The following is a 15,336-nucleotide window of genomic DNA, read 5'->3' as shown; positions in this document are numbered from 1 at the left end:
AAAAGGGCACAGTCTCACCTTTGGGACATCTGTGCCCCCCAAATTTCACCCCCTGGGGCCGAGGGGTACCAACACTGAACCCTCTTGGCTCTGAGCCATTGTCTCCCCCTGGATGCAGTCTCTGTGTCACAAGAAAAAATGGTTCTGTCCATGGCCATACAGAAAAAGTCCAGCTAAGGCCACTCCATCATCTCTTCCCACCTAAGATTCTTCTCTACTCTCCCGACATCTTTCACTTGCCCAGACCTTCACACTTGCACATTTCCTTCTTCCATTTCATCTCTTATCTCTCTTCTAGGAAAGGTTAATGTTCTGCAAAGTTTTCCTTGTCCGAAAAAGGGTTAAAAGCTCGGGCTAGGCCCGCCCAAAGCTCCCACAGCTGCCGGACCCCTTCTCGCTGCATTCCCCCGCCCTTCTCCGCCAGCCGGGCTGTGCTGCCAGCACAGGATATCAAATTTCACGGTGGCACAGGCACTCTGTCTCTCTCTCTCTCCTGGGGGAGAGGTGTGGCTGCCCGATGCCTCTCGGGGCTCTTCCACCCTTCCATCCTCGGGCCAGGCCTACCTCACCCAGCCCCAAACCAGCCAGGAGCTGGGCAGGGGAGGCCCGACCTGCTTCCCTCGCTGCAACCCAAGAGAGCTTCCCCCGGGAGTGCTCTGCTTTTTAACCCCTGAGTTCTCAGAGGCGTATCCAATGTCCCCAGCGGCCAAACCAGGTGCCAGTATTCAAATGTGAGCACCTACTGGCCTGACCACTTCATATCCCAGAAAACTAACTTCCTCTCAAACCACGACATCTATATAATCTCAGTCCAGTTTATCCCAGTCTGTAGGAACCCAGTCCATTTGATCCCAATCCATATTTGATCCCAGTCCATATTTGATCCCTGTCCATAGCTTATCCTAGTCCACATTTGATCCCAGTCCATAAAATCTGTCATATTTGATCCAGGCCATATTTGATCCCAGTCCACAGTTGATCCCAGTCGTGATTTGATCCCAGTCCAGTTTATCACAGTCCATAGCTGATTTTAGTCCATATTTGATCCCAGTCCATTTTTTATCCCAATTCATATTTGATCCCAGCCCCTATTTGATCTCAGTCTATATGAGATCAGTCCAGTTGATCCTACACTCTAGGATTCCAATCAATAATTGATCCCAGTCCATATTTGATCCCAGTCCCTGTTTGATCCTAGTCCATATTTGATCCCAGTCCCTGTTTGATCCCAGTCCATGTTTGATGCCAGTCCGTGTTGCCCTGCACACATTTGAAAAGTCTGCAATTCCAGCTCCCATCCAGGAAAAGATGTTCCTGTCCTTGAAGGGAAATGGAGCAAAATCCTACAGAGACATTTCTCTGCCAGCCTTCAGGACTTCAGCTCCTGGGACTGGGAATTAAAATAATAATTGGCAAATAAAATAATAAATAATCAGGGGAGGGTCTGTGGGGACAGAGAGGTCATCTAAATCAGGGCAGGGGTCAATTAAATCAGGGCAGGGTCAATTAAATCAGGGTAAGGGGAATTAAAATAGGGAAAGGTCAACTAAATTAGGGGAGGGTCTTTGGTGGCAGGGGTCAATTAAATTGGGGGAGGGTCTTTGGTGGTCACTGGGGCAATAAATCAGGGGAGGGTATTGGGTGGTCCCTGAGGCAATTAAATACAGGGAGGGTCTCTGGTGGTGCCTGGGTCAATTAAATCAGGGCAGGGTCTCTGGTGGTCCGTGGGTCCAGCGAGACACTGAGAGAGAAACAGAGCAGGCAAAGAGAGGCAGGAGAGAAAAAGGGGACACAAAGACAATGAGCTGAGAAGGCGGCCCTCGGCAAACAGAACTGCAACAGACTGAACATGAATGGGAGAGAAATCAGTAAGTCTCAGAGTTCTATTTGTTGTCAAATACATCCCACACACCCAGCCCCACACAATCTCCATCCCACCACTCTAATTGAGATCCCACGACTCTAAATCATTTCCCAATTTCATCTCAGCCTGATGGCTGTGGAATCGAGTGAGTTTGGCATGGGACTGAGTTTTTTGAGGTGGGTTTGAGCTGTTTTTGGGGTAAGATTGAGCTGTTTTCACTGGGATTTGAGTGGTTTGGAGGGGACAGATCCATTCCTCTTGGCTTTTGCAGTGCAAAGAGATGGAGAATAGAAAAAAATTAAGGTGAAATTAAAAGTAGAAGCAGCCAAGTGTGTTCTCAACATGGATCACAGGGAATGTGGCTCACCTGACCTGTGCCCAAAGTGCCTCCTCCAGTGGGGGATGGAGCTGGAGCAGCACACGAAGCTCTGCCCGCACTCGGGGCACTGGCAGGGCTTCCCTTAGTGGTGCCTCCGTTGGTGTCGGGTCAAGTGAGAGCTCCTGGAGAAGCTCTTCCCACACTTGGGACACTCGTAGGGCCTCTCCCCAGTGTGGATGCGCCGGTGCCTGATGAGGCTGGAGATGTCCTTGAATCCCTTCCCGCAGTCGGGGCATTGGAAGGGCCTCTCCTCTCTGTGAATCCGATAGTGCCGGAGGAGACTGGAGCTGGTCGGAAACCTCTTCCTGCATTTATCACACTCGTAGGGCCTCTTCCCTGTGTGGATGCGCCGGTGGGAGATGAGGTTGGAGTTTGTCTTGAATCCCTTCCCGCAGTCAGGGCATTGGAAGGGCCTCTCCTCTCTGTGAATCCAATAGTGCTGGAGGAGATGGGAGTTGGTCTTAAACCCCTTCCCACACTTGGAACACTCGTAAGGCCTCTCCTCAGTGTGGGTCTTTTGGTGCTGGTTCAGGCTGGAGCTCTCTCTGAAGCTCTTCCCACACTCCCCACACTCGTAGGGCCGTTCCCCAGTGTGGATCCTCTGGTGCACAATCAGGTCGCAGTTCCGCCTGAAGCTCTTCCCACACTCCACGCACGTGTGGGGTTTCTCCCCATCATGGAGCTGCTCATGGAGCACCAGCTCCGAGCTCTGGCTCCGTCTCCGGCCGCCTTCCCGGCCCAGGCTGGCTCTTTCCCCCTCAGATCCCCGCCGGCTGCGTTTGCAGCCCCTCCTCGTGCGGCATCTCCAGGGCTTTTCCTCCCCGTTGCCTTCCTGCGCTGTGGAGCCGCTCAAAACGGCCTCTTCCACCAGGTTCTGCCGCGGGCATTTGTCCTCCCTGCTCTCCATGCTCAGCTCCTGCTCTGGGGGAGGAAGGACAGGGACAGGATGGGATTTGCCTCCGTACCACAGGCAAGGGCAAGGAGATCCCCCAGGGCTGAGCTTCAGCCGGGGCGGTGCTGGGCTGGGAGATGGAGCAGCACAGAGGGGAAAGGGGCACTGACTTCCTCCTCACCTGCCTCAGTGTCCCGGGGCATCTTCCTCTTCCTCACAGCCTCCCTGGGGCTGGCAATGGGCAATCCTGGTTTGGGGAAAACAAGGGATGAGAGCGTTTGTAGGAGCGTCGGGGGGTAGGACGGTCAGGACGGACGGAGACGAGAGAGCTCTGCAGCCAGGGCGTGGAACTTGCGGTTTATTGCAAAGGGCCTGGGTGCAGGGCCCTGCTTGGAGCTGCCAGGCACAGCTTGGAACAGGCCCGAGAGAAGAGAGGGGTAGAGAGGGTGAGAGGGTGAGAGAGTAAGAGGGGAAGAGCGTAAGAGAGTAAGGGTCCTGTTACAATACAATAAATCTTCTTCTGTGTTGCATATTCTATTTCTCACTAACCAATCCAGTACAAGATATAAATCCTAGAGCATTTACATACAGCCTGAACAAGTCATTAAATCCCCATACTGTGTTACATTTTAAACCCTAAAAACTCCTCTTTGGACCCCTTCTATTGAGCTAGTGGGGTCTGCTCTGACCCTTGGATCTGTCTGTAAGCCGAGGGAATTGTTTTATCAAAAGGGGATTACCTTCAGTTGGGCCATACCATTGTTTTCCAGTTGTTTACTAACTGAGGTATTTTCGAGCTTGCTTTCATTTCAATCTTCCTTACACTTTTTATGTTCACAAAATCATTTGCCAGACAATCCTATTTGTAAGGCTTTCCTGTTTCATCTTCCCCAACACACATTGAGTTTGAAGGTCGCTCTGCCCAAGTCCATGTCTACAAGTCACCGGCCATCAGGGCTCCAGAAAAACCTCACAAACACCAAGATTGAGCCCTGAAAAAGCCACCCAGGAGTTCCCCATCCCTGGTTCCTCCCCTCTGGTGTTCGGAGGTCCCCCCTGTCCCAGCTGTTGGGGGTCACGCTTGGATTGGGGGTCCCCCTTCTCCTCGGTGCCCGCCCTGCCCAGGCTGCTGGCAGTCCCAGCAATGCCAAAAGCTCCCCCCGCTTCGCTCTCCCCATTTCGGGATGCCGGGGCTGTTTGGGCTCCCGGGCTCCCTTCTCCCCTCATTCTCTGCTCGGGGCTGTGAATGAGACGAGGGCTGGTTGTCCCAGACCTGCCAAGTGAGTGCTGGAGTCTCCCACGCTGCGTTTCCAACTTTCCTCGAGGGAAGCAGCCAGTAAAGAGACACAGCGAGTGAGAAGAGGAGTGAGAGAATCCCCCGGGGTAACTGGGACTGGGTCTCAGAGAGGGGCTGGACCCCTCGGAGCAAGGGAGCAGAGGAGTTTCCGAGCCAAATCCACTAGGAAACGGGACAAAAGGGGCTCCTAAAAATTCTGCTGGATTGAGGGATCAGAGAGCCCAAGAGCATCCAGAATTAAAACCTGCTGGGTTGAGAATTAACATTCCAAGAGCATCCACGTTTGAGCAAAATTCTGCTGGATTGAGGATATGCTCAAGAGCATCTGGGGTTGGGCAGCACAGCTGGGTTGAGGGATATCCAAGAGCACCAGGACTGGCCAGAAACACCTAAACTAGTAATAGGTGATGTGAAAGTGTAGTATATGGTAGAGATAATTCATGCTATTAATGTATAAAATATTGTAAAATCCACGTTATGTCTTTTGACCACCCTGGCCAGGAGGAGTGTGTTATTCATATACATCTAGTTCCTGGACTTGGTTGAGATAAACATCGGGGTTTTTAATGAAAGAACAGAAGCTTCCAGGGCGATAATCGCTGCCTTCCCCTGGTCACCAGGTCCACCCAAGAGCGATTAACGCCTCGACATTACAGCTACCACAATGATCCACAGCCCCACCCTGATGCATGTGAATGCTGACTTCCCCGGAGTCTACTGACAACATCAGACACCTGGACTGAGTCTTTGTCCACCTCTGCACAGGTAAAGCCAAGGTTATGCATGGGAAGAGAAACAAAGAACATTCGGTCGTCTCTGCCTCGAGCAGAATAAACTGTAAAAGAACTCGCTGTGTCAGGCAGCATTTGTGAACAGGGGGAGACTCTGACATTCGCAGGTCAGATCCGTGTTCACCCAGCACCGAACCTGGGCTCAACGCTGATCCTTGGCTGTGGTAGTGTGGATGACCGAACTTCAGTCTCTGAGACAAATTAATAAATCTTTGCTAAATTTTCTTATAAGTTTGGCTCTCGATTTCATCATTTATAACAAAAGGTACCTTATTGTTGCCTTGTTGTGTGTGAGAGTGAGTCACACACAAAATCAGCCTCAGCTTCCCGGGCGGGTGGGAAGGGGGGCTGTAGAAAGAGGAGTGTGTGACCCACAAATAAGCCATTGTTCTCCTGGTGTGTGGGGGCTGTGGCATAAGGTACAGGTGACCTGCAAACGGGCCATTGTCCCCAGGGCGTGTGAGGGGGCCGTGGCTAAAGAGTGTGAGTGACACACAAATCAGCCCCACAGGGGAACGGCACCGGAGGCAGCAGAGTCAGGGCCCTCCCAGGAGGCCCGGAGATACTGAGACCCAGAGGCCACCCCAAGGCCAGGGGGGGCCACAGGGACCCGCGATTCTCTGTCAACAGGGATCCACTCTGTGTCCTGAGGGCGGGAAAGAATGTGTGGAAGTGAATGGGAAATAAAAGTGAGTTAATGTAAACGAATAAAGTATAGGTAATGCAGATTGTGTATTTTTATCTTCACTATATCTCCTTGGAGGGAGGTGTATTGTATTGAAAGTAGTGTGAGAAAAAGGTTTTTTATTTTTGTGCGTGTAGGTGAAAGAAAAGTGGTATTCAGGTTGTTAGTGAAAGTGAAAAACAGAGGCAGAAGATGAATAGAAAAGATCTTGAAAAATGAGACAGAAAACCAGTAAGTTGGATACAGGGAAAAAAGCAAAAAAAATAGTCCTTTGGGAGTTATGTTAGCTAACAGAGATACACCTCCTTGCAAAACGAGAAAATACAGGGTATGTAGTAGTTGATGGGGAGAACATGCAAACTACAGAAAAAGGGAAATTAACCTTAAATTACTAAGCTCAAACTTGTGAATTATATACTTTAAGAAGAGCACTAGAATATTTAACACAAATAAAGGAACTATATATACTGATTCAAGGTATGCCTTTATATATAGTAGTACATACCTGTACAAAATTTGGAAAGGAAAAAGATTACTTAATTCAATAAGAAAAGGATTAGTAAATGAGGAACGTACTTTAGAGGTTTTAGAGGCATTAAAATAACCTAAAAGAGGTAGCTATAGTACATGTTAAGGAACCCCAGAAGGGAAAGACCCCAGAAATAAGAGGAAATAATTTGGCAGATAACAAAGCTAAGGTGCAGTAGAAGATGGAGATAAAAGAGTTATGTTAATAGTAACTCCAAACGAGGAAAAGCTGGAAATTCCAAAGTTTAGGGAAGCCAAGAGAAAAGAATTAAACAAGATAGGAAGTGAAAATGATAAATCAGAGAAACGGAAACTTCTTGATGGAAGACAATTTCATAATAAAATGTGCTTACTAGGAAAATATTAGAAGACTTGCATCAGAAAACCCACTGGGGTACTCAAGCTTTGTGTGCTCATTTTTTAAGAAACTGTGGGTGCACTGGGATTTTTGGAGTAGCAAAGAAAGTAACTGAAAGATTATTAATTTGCCAAAGGATAAATAAAAATGTGATGAGAAAAACAACATTAGGAGGCCGTGAGTTAGCTCGTTGGACATTTCAAAGTATCCAAGAAGAAGTTTAGGTTTTTTAGGTTCTGGATTTATTTGTCAAAAAAACCCATTTAATCTAGAAGAAAGAGAATAGGCTATATGTTAGACAGGAGATTTTAGGAGAATACAACTCTTTAAAGTATCAGAAACTGCAGAGAAAAAAACAAGAAAAGAAAAAGGGGAAATGAAAGGGAAGGGAACAAGAGGAAAACTCAGAAAGAGAGTGGGATCCTCTGCAGCTCTTGCCCCCTCCGTTCGCGGCCCAGGCGCCTGTCCCGGGTCCCGGCTCGCTGCCCGCCTCAGCTCCGCCTGCCCCGCTTTCCATCCCAGGTGCGGCCTCACTGCCCAGGGCAGCTCCACCTGCCCCGGCGCTGTCGCTCAATTTGTGTGCCCTGCTCCCACTGCCTGGCCCGCGGCCGCTCTGCCGCCCATGCTGGGCAAGATGGGGGTTGCTCTGTCCTGCCGCCTGCTCCGAGCTCACCGCGCCCACCGCACCCAGGGGGGGTCCCAGCCATCCCATCCCCGCCTGCCCTGCCCGTGCCACCTGCGCTGGGCACCGCCGCTGCTGCCGGGCTCTCCCACCTGCCTTTGCTCTGCCGGCAGCTGCCGGATCAGCCGCCATCAGCCATCTGGGGGCTGCCCACGCTCTGCCTCGGGCTCCACGGGAAGATCCCCCTCTGGTGATTCTGGCAGCAGACCCTGCCCACACTCCCACCGAGCCTCGGCGGGATATCCTCCCCTGACCCCGTCCTGCTCTGAGTTACGTCCCATTGGTAACCACAGCCCCAGCTGTTCAGGGAAACTCTCTCTCTCCACAGGAAGCATCTTAACGAAACACTAGGAGCTCAGTTAAAAGGCAGCCCTCTCCAAATTCTTTCTCAAAACACGGGAGAAAGGCTATAGAAGGGAAAAAAATGAAGGAGTTGGATGAAGGGATTGCTCTATTTCCGTTCAGAGAGGTTCCCACGGGAGGGATGCGCTGCCCCGCCCCGCGGGAGCCACCAGCGCCCCTGCCGGCCGTGCCCGGAACTGCACCCAAGGGGAAAGCGCCGCAGCCCAAAGGCCGGGACTGGCTCCGGGCTCTGTTTGCTGTCAGTGCCGCAGCTGTTGCTGTTTGTTTGCTTTATTATACACACTAGTAAAGAACTGGTATTCCTATTCCCATATCTTTCCCTGAGAGCCCCTTGATTTCACTATTCTAAAAATTAAGAGGGAGGGGGTTTGCATTCTCCATTCCAAGAAAGGCTTTTTCTGCCTTCCCAAGCAGACACCTCTCTTGTAAAGCAAGACAAGCACCCACAGGCACTGAGGGGGCTGCAGGAGGGGCACAAGAAGGCCCTGCAGCACTTGGGCACAAAGGCACAGCAGGTGAATGCAAGAAGGGAGCAGCAAAAGGCCAAGCTGAAGGCAAAGGCCAGGGCACAGTTCCTACAGCCCCTGAAGGATCAACCCCAGGGCCCAAGGGGGCCCCAGCACCCAGGGCACGGCTCGGCCACAAGCACCTGGCACAGGCATTGCCCTCCTCGGCAGGGGAGAGCCCACCCAAACAGCCCCTGGCAAGGAACCAGGGCTCCAGCTGCAGGGCACAAGGACACTGCAAGCACAGACAGCAGCACCCTCAGCACCAGCAAGTCCACCCCTTGATGGACATGGATTGCCAGGGCTGTCACAGCTCCCATCACACCAGGGACCCTCCACACTGCAGCCCTTGAGAACATTCAGGTGGGTCTGCATTGAGAGGAGGCATTTCCTGATGGACACAGGGGCCTCTCAATTAACTCTGGATCTTAGACCGCAGGGGGAAAAATGCTAAAAATATGTGTGATTACAGAGGGGATAAGTGGGAAAAGTGGGAAAGATGTATGGTTTTACTCAACCACTAATAGTAGATCTGGGAGATGGATTTGAAATGCATGAATTTTTATTTATTCCTAATTGCTATAATGATTTACTGGGAAGAGATTGAATCACTAAACTCGGAACAAAAATTATTATTATAAAAGGTGTTACAGAGGCCAGTTCTGTTCTACCTCTGTGTCAAATGTCTGGTCAGGCCTATTCTGAGGTGAACCCAGAAATGTGGGCAGCCCCAGGGAAAGAGGGAAAATTAGCTATGGAGCCTCTCCAAAGCACTCTGAAGCAACCAGGACAAGTGGTGTCTAACAGCAACACCCTGTTCCAGGGGAGGGAAGGAAGGGCAATCAGACACAGCGCAGGTCACCGCCCCGTGCTCAGCTCAACCCGCGCAGCTCTGGGTGCTTGTGAGAGCCTGGCACGGAAATGCCCTGAGCAGGAAGGCTTCAATATCTTCTGCTGACACCATGGCACCTAACAGGGGGGCAAAAGCAATTCTCACTGTTTCAGCAACCACTGGAGCAGATATCAAGGCATATTCTCTCACAGCAAGCTGGGCTGGCACAGAGCCTGCCCTGGCACTTTGCTGCTGCCAACACCCAGCCAGGACATCGGCTCCTGCCCAAGGAGTGCAAAGCAGCACCACTGGTGGCCAAGGGGCCCATGCCAAGTGTCCCTGAGGCCAGAAACAGCCGCCAGCACAGCTCAACACGGGGGGACCCCTCAGCCTGGCCTCAAGGGCTCTGAAGCCCTGGAGATTTGCACTTCCCGCCTGCAGCAGGAGGATGGGAGGCCGCCCCTGAGCCTGCCCTGAAGGCAACGCAGCAGCAGCCAGGGCTCCACAGCGGGCCAAGCCCCTGCGCCTGCCCACAGATCCTCGGCTGGAATCCTCTGCAACCCTGCCCACCCTCCTCTGCCATCTCCAGCCACTGGGGCCAAGCCTTGCTGCCACTGCTGCAGCTTCAGCGCTGCCTGGGCCTGCACTGCCACAGCTGCTGGGGAACACCAGGGCACAATTCCACTCTGGGGCTCACTCACACCCACACTCTGGGCTGCCTGCCATTGCACTGCTGCAAAATGTACCGAGTTTGGTTCTTTTAAACCTTATTTCTCTACTCAGGCTAGGTTTTCTTTGCCTTGGGTAAAGGAATTTTAAAGGTTTTATTTAAGGGGTGTTACACTACTCAACGGAGATAAGTTTAACATCCCAACAGACTGGGAACAGCACAAAAGATACCCACAGAGATAACGACCAGCAACAAAACATCAACATTGCCCAGCAGCAAACAGCAACCAACAGCTACCCCAGACATTTCCCCCCGCCAGAGCTGGAGACACCTGGGCTGGAAAAGGCTGAGAAGGAAATCCAGGAGTGTGGAGACCAAAATTACATCAGAGGGGAAGGAATCCAGGTCCAACAGGAAACCAAATACTAAAACCTTACACAACCTGGAAGCAATGAACATTAAAGCAATGGATTTATATTGGTTTGGACCACATAAAGTTTAGGAAAAATCGAGTAAAACTCACACGCCATGGAATGATTTTCTCTGCACAGTCGGGCTAGTTGTGAAAGAAATTATTTCTGTTGCGCATCCTGGCCAGAACCAAGGAATGCCTTGACTCTCTAACACCAAAGAGATTCTTGGAGAGTTTTTGTTTTCCCTGCAGTTTCGGTGACAAAATTACAACATGAGAAAAATTTTTCATAATATTCCCACTTTATATTGTCAGGTAGGTTTGGGACAGAAGTGTAAGAATCAACTTTTGGTCTGGGTTTTTCCACGTTCTCCTTTATGGTGCATTTTGCAAAATCGAAGAGATTTAACTGTAATACTTTGAACATAAATAGGTAATACTTGTTTTAAAAAAAGAAGATTCTGGGGGGCCACATGTGACTCACCAGATGGCTGCCCTGGAAGAGAAGCTCCATTCCAGGCAGCCTCCACAGGAGCTTTAGAAATGCAAATGAACACTGCTGGGCAAACTGTGGACAATGCACCTGGGTCTCTTGCCCGGGGCAGGAATTGGGCTCATTCCCTCAGCCCCTCACCCCAAGCTCTGCCTGCTGGCACTGATGGAATTTGCACAGCTCAAGGCAGAGCCCAGGGTGAGGATATCTGACCCTGCAACAGAAACGGGTGAAGCTGCAAAGGGAAAGAGCAAAAGGAGAATGTTGGGAAAACTTCACCATAAATAATTGGGGGGAATCATCCCTCTGCCCACTCCAACATGTGCTGGCACTGTCTATGTTATATAGGGTATAAAAGAGCAGTGGGGGATCTTGCTACTAAAAATTCAGGGAAATCAGTTGGGAATCCAAGGATTTGATGATTTAGTTAGACAAAAGCAGTCAACTGATGCAGCCCTGGCTGGAGAGAGTGGCCAAAATTGGGGAAAAGATGAACGGCCAGCAGAACAAATCCTACAACACCATGGACCAGCCCATGGGAACCCAAACCAATTCATATCAGGAGCCACAGAACCCATTTCTCATTTCAGTGCCATCATTAGATTACAAGCTGTCCTTGCAATAATAACCAACCAGACAGCTCCAGCTCCTGACCCTCCTGCTAACCAATCCACTGAAATGAGGAACACAACACTTCACCATGGGATGGGATCAGATCAGCTTTTAGCACAAAAAGGAGGAGTTTGTGGAAAATTAAATGGCTCATACTGCTGTTGGCAAAGAGATGACAAAGGAAAAGTGGTGAAAAAAAAAAAACCAAACCAAAAACAACGGAAAAATTAAGCAGCTCATGTACGGGTTCAAATGCAGAAAGAATGGGAATGGGACACGGTTTTATGGCTCCCTCGGAGACCATGGGTTAAACGAATGCTGTTTCTCCTCTGCAGTGCTACAGCAACTCTCATCTTTTTACCATGCTCCACACCTTGAGAGTGCAGCTCATTCAGCAGGGGACCGAGTCACCAAGGATTTGTAGATAAGGAAGTAACTGGGCGAAACCACCAGCTTCAATAAATGTTACTAATTAAAAGCACTGCTGCTCACACAAAGTCCCGCTGAATTCCTGAAATTCCAAAAGAACAAAGACTTAACAGAGCCGTGAATACCGGCTGTTATACAAAAGTGGGGGTGCACATTACCGAGGACATGCATTTGGCGGATCGGGAGATCTGAACCTTCCAAGCACCTCAGCCAGGGGGCAAAGGGAGAGGGAGATGAGGCCGGGAAAATGAGGATAAAAAGGAGGCTGCGAACTACAACAATGGCAGAGAGCCCTCGGCAAATGCCCCACGGCCTCTCCCTCTGCCCAGCAATAAAGTCACTTTTACAGGACTCCTCTGTCTCCTCTGGGCACAGAAACCTCCGGCCACGGGAATTTCCCCGCACAGCCCCGGGCACGGGGCAGCCCCCTCTGTCCCAGCCACAGCAACCGGGCCGAGCCAGCGCTGCTCCGGCAGCGGCTCCTGCCGAGGCAGCGGCCGCAAGGAGACCGCGGGCAGCCGCTCCCGCAGCGCCCTCACGCCAGCGGCAACACGGGCCGGACACGGCACAACGAACCCGCCCGAGCCCCCTGCCGCCCCCGAGGCCCGCAGCCAGCCCCGAGCCCCCGCACAACCCAGCGCGGCTCCCACCTGTGCTGCGGCCGCCTCCGAGCTCCGCCGCCGCCTCACCGTGCTCCGGCCGCTGCCGCCGCTCCCGGACCCCACAAACACGACAATGGCGCCCTCAGCCCAGCCACCGGGGCCCTGCTCCGCCCCGATCCCACCAATCAGCGCGCCACAACCAGGACTGACGGTACCATCCTCCAATTGCAGCCAGGGGCGGGCTCTGCACACGGCACAGCCCCGCCCCGCGCTCTCAGGGCCCCCCGGGCTGCGTGAGGGCAGAGCCGGAGAGCTGGAAGAGGGATGGAGCAGGAGGAGCATGTGTTGCTGCCCGCGGATCCCGCAGTGCCCCGGGTCGGGACGAGCTCCGTGCCCCGCTCCAGCTCCACGTGCCGTTGGAGGTTCCGCGGTGGATAATCCCGGGTGACCCTCGGGGGATTATCCAGGGGGGAACCTGGAATGGAGGGGGAGGAGGAGGGGACCCCCCAAAGGAGAGCGGGAGGGACTGAAGGGTGGTGGGAGGAGAGGGAGCCGTGGGAGAGGGTGGGGAAGGGGCAAAAGCGGAGGTGGAACACTATGTCTGAGCGGGAGGGGGCTGGGGATTGGGGAATTTGTGGGAAAATGGGGAAATGGGACCCCAAAAGTGATTTGGGGAGCGGCCGGAGGTGGGAGGGGAGACGATGTTGAAGGGGAAATGGGGGAAGGGCGGCAAAGAGGAAGCGGCAGCGCGGGCAGGAGGGTCCCATGGCGGCCGAGGGACTCAGGGGGTGCGGAGTGGGGATCCGGGGTGGCCCCGCTGCTCTGGGGATGCTGGGAGAGGGTGGTGGGTTGGCACCCCCTGACCTGTGTCCTGCACACTCAGGGGTGTTCCAGAGGATGACAAAGTCCGAGTGTTACTTCATTAACGGCACGGAGAAGGTGAAGTACGTCCAGAGATCCATCTACAACCGGGATCAGTTCATAATGTTCGACAGCGACGTGGGGCACTTTGTGGGGTTCACCCGCTATGGGGAGAAGTTGGCCAAGCGCTGGAACAGCAATGCGGTATTCATGGAGGACAGACGGACTGCGGTTGACTGGTTCTGCCGGTGCTGGTACAAGAACTTTACCCGGTTCATCACGGAGAGCCGAGGTGAGCACGAGGGAGAGCGTGTCCCCTCGGGGCCTGCCCTGCCAGTGACCCTGGAGCCCCTCAAAATCTCCCTGGACATCGGCCCAGAGCCCTCAGCCCTCCCTGTGCCGACCCCCGGGGTTTCCAGATCCTCCCAGTCCCTCCCGGTGCCCCCCCGCGCGTCCATTTCAGCGACCCGTAAAGTTTACACTTCTCAACCAATGAAATGGCATCGTGTTCATGACTCATCTGTTGCTAGGCAGACCCGCAGCACGGAGTGCCTCGCGCCGGACTCGCCCTCCCACTGCCGCGCACTTCATTCCCGGTTCCTCCCAGTGCCACCAAGATCCCTCCCAGTGCCATTCCAGTCCCTCCAAGACCATGCCCAGTTCCTCCCCAGTCTCTCCCAGTCCATTCCCAGTCTCTTCCCAGTTCATTCAAAGTTCACTCTTAGACCTCCTCCCTCTCTCCCAGTTCCCCCATTCCTTCCCATCTGTCACCCAACTCCTTCCCAGTCTCTCCCACTCCCTCTGAGACCATTCCCAATCCATCTGAGCCCATCCCCAGTCCCTCCCACCACGTTCCCCAATCCATTCCCTGTCATTCCGTGTCCATTTCAGTCCATTCCCAGCCCTCCCTTCTCTCTCCCAGTGTCCCCCAGCTGATCCCAGTGTGTCCCCGCTCTCTCTCCCTGTCTCTCCCAGTGCCCCCCAGCGTGTCCATCTCGCTGGTGCCCCCCTCGAGCTCCCAGCCCGGCCCCGGCCGCCTGCTCTGCTCCGTGATGGATTTCTACCCTGCTGCCATCCAGGTGAGGTGGTTCCAGGGCCAGCAGGAGCTCTCGGAGCACGTGGTGGCCACCGACGTGGTCCCCAACGGGGACTGGACCTACCAGCTCCTGGTGCTGCTGGAAACCTCCCCCCCGGCGCGGGCTCAGCTACAGCTGCCAGGTGGAGCACGTCAGCCTAAAGCAGCCCCTGAGGCGGCACTGGGGTACGGGGGAGCCCCTGGGGGCGCTGGCAGAGCCAGTGGGAGGGAGCTGGAGAGAGCCGGGCTGGGACTGGGAGAGGGGCTGGGGCCTAGGCAAGGGCGGGGAAGGGGTTTGGGGGATTCTGGGGAGGGTGGGATGGGGTTGGGGAGGCTCTGGGTGTGACTGGGAGGGAGTTTGTGGGCGCTGGGTGCAAAGGGCAGGGGGTTTGGAGTATGCTGGATGCGAGTGGGAGGGACGGAAATCAGCCTGGAGGGGGCGCTCGGAGCGCCTTGGTGTGTCGCTGAGAGGTTTTGGGGGGGCTGAGCCCTGCGGACCCCCCAGAGATGCCGCCGGACGCCGCCCGCATCAAGATATTGATGGGGATTGGGGGCTTCGTCTTGGGCTTGGTCTTCCTGGCGCTGGGGCTCGGCTTCTCCCTGTGCAAGAAGGTCAGGGCGGGTGCCGGGGGTGGCGTCCACCCCGTAGCGGAGCGTGTGCGCTCTCGCCGGGGCCCCCAGCCCGGTGTCACCCCCTTTTCTCTGCCCACAGAGCTCCTGAGCCGGCGGCGGCCGCAGCCCCTCCCCGTGCGCTCGGGCCCGGCCGGGACCCCCCGCTCCGTCCCCGCTCCGCTGATTTTGTTGGAGTCCCGTGTCCCCCCCAGCCCCGCTGGCGCTCTGCCACCGCCCAGTGCCTGCTCCCAGTGCTCCCAGTAAAGCTTCCCAGTTGGGCCCGGGGCCGTTTATTGGGGGTGATGGGGAGGGGTTTGGGGGGCGGGCGATGGGCCGGATTTGGGTAAAGGGAGGGGGACAAAGGGTGGGGGCTGGGCCCGGGGGTAGCGGGAG

General features: G+C 53.9%; 1 pseudogene; it reads left to right on the top strand.

Moving 5' to 3' along the window:
- The first annotated feature begins 13,096 nt into the window (after positions 1 to 13,096).
- LOC141725767 (class II histocompatibility antigen, B-L beta chain-like) lies at positions 13,097 to 15,207 on the top strand (annotated as a pseudogene).
- Positions 15,208 to 15,336: the final 129 nt, after the last annotated feature.

The sequence above is a fragment of the Zonotrichia albicollis genome, chromosome 31, assembly GCF_047830755.1.
Source record: "Zonotrichia albicollis isolate bZonAlb1 chromosome 31, bZonAlb1.hap1, whole genome shotgun sequence".
Taxonomy (NCBI): Eukaryota; Metazoa; Chordata; class Aves; order Passeriformes; family Passerellidae; genus Zonotrichia; species Zonotrichia albicollis.
This window is presented reverse-complemented; position numbering and strand designations above follow the sequence as displayed.